The sequence below is a fragment of the Xiphophorus maculatus genome, chromosome 14, assembly GCF_002775205.1.
Source record: "Xiphophorus maculatus strain JP 163 A chromosome 14, X_maculatus-5.0-male, whole genome shotgun sequence".
NCBI lineage: Eukaryota > Metazoa > Chordata > Actinopteri > Cyprinodontiformes > Poeciliidae > Xiphophorus > Xiphophorus maculatus.
The window spans coordinates 18,698,584-18,704,583 of record NC_036456.1 but is presented as its reverse complement, the minus strand read 5'-3'; positions in this window follow the sequence as shown (position 1 = coordinate 18,704,583).

Sequence of the window (6,000 nt, the reverse complement as noted above, 5' to 3'; positions counted from 1 at the left end):
GTTTGCTTTCGATCTGAAAGTGGAAATGTACTCAGAACTTCATAAGATTGCAAATTGATATGTAGTAGTTAATTAAATCTGGCAGTGAGTGAATGGTGGTTGATGTCTACATGTTGAGTTTGTAAGAGCACAATAAATGCAGCCACTAATACCCATTTGCTTTATCAAATTTGTGAAAGCTAACTTTAGCTCCATCTTCTCAACAACTGAAACAAGAAGTTTGCATACACTCATCATGAACATAAATGTCACACTAACTTAATTTAACCAGTGATACAACTTCAATTATTTTAAAAACCAACGGATGGAGGCAAAGGTTTAAGGCTGATGGAGATTTTTGGTATGCCACAAAGGATCAAAATTCTCCATGGAATACCAATTAAATACACACACACACACACACACACACACACACACACACACACATTTTTATTTGGTACATTGTGTCTCCTCTTCAGTTCAAATTTAATCACATGCTTTTGCAACCATCAATGAGCATCTGGCACAAATTTGTCTGAGTATTAACAACTCTTCTTGGCAGAATGGGTGGAGTTCCCTTATACTGGTTGCTTTCCTGGTTCACTTCCAGCCTTTAAGCACAGGCTTTGAGTTCAAAAGGGCTAGACTAAACGCTCGTAGAAGACCATTCCAGTAGCTTCGTGTTAGCCTGCTTTAGCCATTACAAAACCAGTTAAGAGATCGTTTTAGTAGATTTTTTTTGTACATTTGAGGAGAAGAAGGGTTAGACAAAACCCTATTTCCATCATGGGAGAAGAAGTGGAGGCTGTAGATCTTCTATAAGTCTGTTGTTGAGATCTCTTTTGCTGTCATCTGTTGGGGCAGCAGCATCAGAACCAAGGATTTTAAAAAGTTCAACAATCTGGTAAAGAAGGCTGACTCTGTTCAGGAGACGACTGTTTGAACCTCTGGAGATGATGACTCAAAGAAGGATTCTTCATAAAATCAACCCTGATCATCTTCTTCGTGAGACTGTCTTGGGAAAACACAGTGTCTTTAGTCAGAGGGTTCTTCAGATTCACTGTAATACAGACCGCTACAGGAGATCTTTCCTGCCAACAGCCATCACTATCTACAATAACCCTTTGAATACTTTGAATTAATATAAGTTATACAACATTTAATTTCCCTCTGTGATCAATAAAGTATTTTTGAATTTGAATTTAATCGAATTTCAAAGTTTCTACCGTCTTGAGTCGAATAAATCTAATAATTTGGAGATTGACCTCCTTATTTACTAGCACCTATGGCAGCAAAACAGTCCACATCATGATGCTACCACCACCATGGTAGGCAGCTTGTATAATATTCTTAGTTGTAAAGGCCAACCTTGACTTGCCCAAGCATAGTTCTTGTCACTATGGGCAAACAGCTAAAATTTTCTCATCTGAATGCAAGCCTTGAGGAATTTGATTTTGGGCCAAAGGTTTGTTAATAGCTTGAATCTTGATGGTTCCATAGTTGTTTCTAACCAGCATCCATTCACCTGTGGGCAACACTAGGTCATCAGTTAGACATTGGCAGAGTGCTGGCACATCTGAAGAACTGTAGTCATTTCATCTTATAAAAAAATGGGCCAAAAAGATATTTAAAATGTTTCTACATCTCTAAGCGCTCTAGATTTAAGCTCTATAATCTCTTCACATTCTGTGCTAATCCTGTCATTAATCTTAAAATATTCAGGGTATGTAGAGCTGTAGGAAATGTGATGATGCCTGCAGCATATAGTGTGGTACTTAATAGAGACAAAGTAGTAGTAGAAAGACATTACTGGGTCATAATGACCATCCCGTTCAAGGTTTGAAAATAACATGAAGTCATATTATTATTAATGGGATATATCAATCTGTTTACATCTGATTTACAGCCAGTATTACTTGCTACTAGTATGAATCATCATAAACCAATAAAAAAACTTGCTTCCCCTCCATAAACTATTTTCACACATCTCAATAGAATTAAAAGGCTTCAAAGCTTCAAGTCAAATATTATTTTGGGATTGATTAATTTCTGTTGTAGAGTCACGGCATTTTAAAAGTAAGTTCTTCATATTAAAACTTTGCTCTCGCCTTTAACATATTTACAGCATAACTATATTTAAAGATTAATTCTTTAAAACCAATTTCACAATTTCACATAAACCTTTTGTAATTTCTTTATTAGACCCTAGACAGTTTTTATACATAAAATTCTTGAAAGATTAAATTTTTCAAAGAACTGAGTGCCATGCACGCCTCTGATAAGGTAATTTGGTTTGCAAGCAGCATTTATTTCACATTTTTATTAGGGTTACATTTAAAGTATTGACCATATTAGTTTCATTTATGCTCTGGTGTTGTGCTCTGATTTTGACCCGGCTTCCTTTACTTGATTTCTCAGTGATGGAGTTGCTGACATCTTGTTGACATTGTTGTGCCTGGTCTTTTTATTCCTCAGTCGAGTGGTTTGAACTGCAGTTACTTTTATTTGCTGGTTGTTGGAAAGTCTGGTTGTCACATGGAAATAAACAACCCACTTCTGTCTGCTGCTGGCACTCTGGAGTAGCTCGGCATTAAAGTCGTGTACTTCGACTCCCAAGAGCCTCTTTACTTCGAGTTAAGAACTTGCCAGTAGTAGCCGAACAGAAACTTTTGTGGAATTCAGTTTTTCTGAACCGTTGCCTGAGCAACCAAGGCCTTTCCCTAGAGGATGTCCAGATGCTCAACGGGGAAGAAATACCTGTCTCAAATGTCTTAAAGTCAAACACAAGGCCACCAGATTTTGGCTTGTGTTTTCCAGCAACAAACAGCCAGTAGAGGGGAATAATTAGATCAACACAAATGTTGCTAATTACTGAAGATTTCTTTTTTGAGTCCTATTTTAGAGAGAAGATAAATTTTGTTTGAATGTTCTGTTAAATCTAGCTCACAGGCGACTTTGACCAAAGATCTCACATTTAATCTTTGACCACTGACCCGATTTTGTTTATATATTTGATTTCTTAGACTTCAAATGCATGCTGTGCACTTTGAGATTCCCCTTTTTTATCTCAGCCTTTTGACACACACACTGTTTCTTATGTTGGTATGTATTGAAAAATGAGTGCTACTCACTTCTAAAGGTGAGAAAACAAAGGATATTTTTATTTTGTACCAAGTCTTGTCATGTCTTTGAAGAATCTGTGTAGCTTTTGATGTGGTCACACTCTGAATAGGGCATTTGTAGTATTCTTTGTGTTTTACTTTGTCAGTACAGGCTGGAAGTTTTGCCTCAACAAAATCACAACAGATTTTAAATTTTCTTCAATTAATTCAAACTACAAAGTTAAAAAATTTCTCAGAAATAAAAAACTTTTCTCGCTAAACAAACAAGAAAACAACATCAACATAGTCTGAAGTCATTATTTTTATGGATAAATAAAAAGAATGGCATGCATAAAATCTAAACTTTTATCCACCTCTGTGGAAAAGCGCAGCTTTAAGCACAGGAATAGCTTTATATCACAGTAAAACCCCACGGTAAACATATCTGGCTTTGCGTTCCAGAAACACGAGCAAAAAACATTCCAGGAACTCATTTTCCCACCAAGATTAGTTTTGAAACGCAAAGAATTAATCTCCACATTGAAAATATACACACACACATTTGTCACAACAGGAGTTATTTAAGCACTCACAGAGAGAACAAAGTCCTAACCACTCTGGTTTTACATATTTTGTACATATAAAGTGTTTGTTTTTTTTACTGTCAGCCATCACTGGTCTCAATCCAGAAATGACTGGGAATACTCACCTGTCTTCTGCTTTCCTTTTAAATTCCTGAGTATGTTAAGCAAACATTTGAAATAGTTCAATGGCAGTCTTTGTTTCTAAATGACTGTAGCAGCAAAGGGGTATTGTATTGGTAAATGTAAGTGTTGAAAATTAATTTTCACGTCTAGATGTGTATGTCAAGCAAGACCATAACAAGCATCCCTGTGAAAGGCTTATTTTTGTTAGTTTATTTACATATCTTTTACATAGTGGTTCATACTCAATAAATAATGACAGTTGGTGAAAAACACATCACTTTCCATGTTAAAAGCTCTAAAATAAATAACTCTTATTGCAGCAGAATGACCCTGCATTAGAAAAATGCTGCACTTCTGTATTTTTATTTTCTACCTCTTCTACCACTGTCCTCATAGTGTGCAAAGCTGGAGTTTGAGTCCAGCTTCGTTAATCACTGCATCAGTTATTTTATTGTTTTTTTGTTGTGATTTGTTTTGTTTAATTATGCCTCTGACTGTAGATTTGGGTAACTGTTGAGGAAAAATGATTATTTTTAGTGCTTACTACAGTTAATCTTACGGCATGTGTAATTTTGAACAAATTTCTTAATTTTGAACAGGTTTGTGTTAAGGATTTAAAACTAAACTATTGATGGGTGAGTATTCAAAGGAACCAAATGCAGATCAAAGGGGATCTCTCAATGAGGCTCCTGCTGTGTTATCAGAGGACAGGAGGCCATAAAATTAGCATCTCCTGCAGGGCAATATCACTTGAGCCTGGAGGAGAGAAGTCTGTTTGGTTCACAGAAGATCAAAAGTCTTCCAGAACCAACATCTGGGATGGTGTAAAACTGAATACAACACAGAATGTTGAAACCACTAACATTTAATTTCTGAGACATTTTTCTAAGTACTAATAGCATGTTTTTAATGAAGATTGTATTATCTAATTGTAGAACTACTAATCTAGTAAATGATGAATGTATTTGAAAATTGTACTATCTGTGACAATATCAGAATCAAATGGAAATTGTTTGAATGAAAATGTTTTGTTTAGTATTAGAAAATTGCTCAGGATTTATGCTAAATGGGGTTTTGTGAAGATAACCTTTCCTTGAACCAAATTACTGGATTTAAGTTTGTCCTGAGAATTTATGTAAGGAGAGATAACGGGAGAGACTCCGGATTCCACAGGTATCTGTGAAATCTTATCTTATGTTTTTCTTTACCCAAATGACCGTAGAAACCAGGAGGCCAGGATGCAGCTGTTTGCTCTTTTGTTGAACCAGAGAGCAAATGGCCTTTGATCTTTGGCGTAAATTAGGGGGAGTTCTAAGTTTTTCTGAGTGTCCAAGGTAGCTTCCAGTTGGTCAACCAGAGGTACGCCTTAATTGAATATATTAAAAAGGAAAGACACGCCTTCAGTATAAGAGTTCGTGCACAGGAGTAATAATTCAGATAGCTGCCACTATTTTGCTTTTTTTGCATCAGCTCTCTCCAAAGACGCGTCTTTGCCTTTTCTTTGTCTTTTCTTTCTCTATTTTTTCCTGTCTCAGGTAATGAATGTATATCTCTGTTCCTCTGCAGTTTTGTTGTTAATTCATACGTTGCTTTGTATGGGATTAAACTCTGTAATTCTGTGACGTCGACACGCATTGTTGTTTTCCTTGTGGCCGCACGTCGCCCGCTGAGAGGACCTGGGAGTTTCAGGAAGAGAGAGCCAAACTTTTTTTCCAAAGTTAATTTATAAATTATTCTTCCTTAACAGTAACTTTAATTGAATAGTAGTTTTCCTGTATCCATGTTGTGCTGTGTAAGTAAATTATTTGAAAGTGCTGCTATACTTCCAACCCTCTAAAACCCGTTTGAGTATTTGTTCCTGCAAATCCAAGTTTTAACAAGGTGAACAGAACAAGTCATTTGACAATGCAATGAAAAGAAAAAGGTGGTTATTTTTGTCCGTTTTGATTATTTTTCTTTACATTTTGCTTTGAAACATGTACATATTTTTCAAATTTTGTTATAAAGTAGGTCAGATTGGGAAATAATTTTTGAAAATTGATGGTGAAAAGATTCAATACTGAAATTAGGTGTAAACCAACTCTGTATAAAAAGTTGCAAAACTACGTTTCTGTCTTTCATCGGCTTCACACTGGTCTTCTTTAGTCAAAACTACCTGGATAAACTCTGGGATTTTCTAATTTCTTGGCCTTTTTCAAATCCAAAAGAACTGA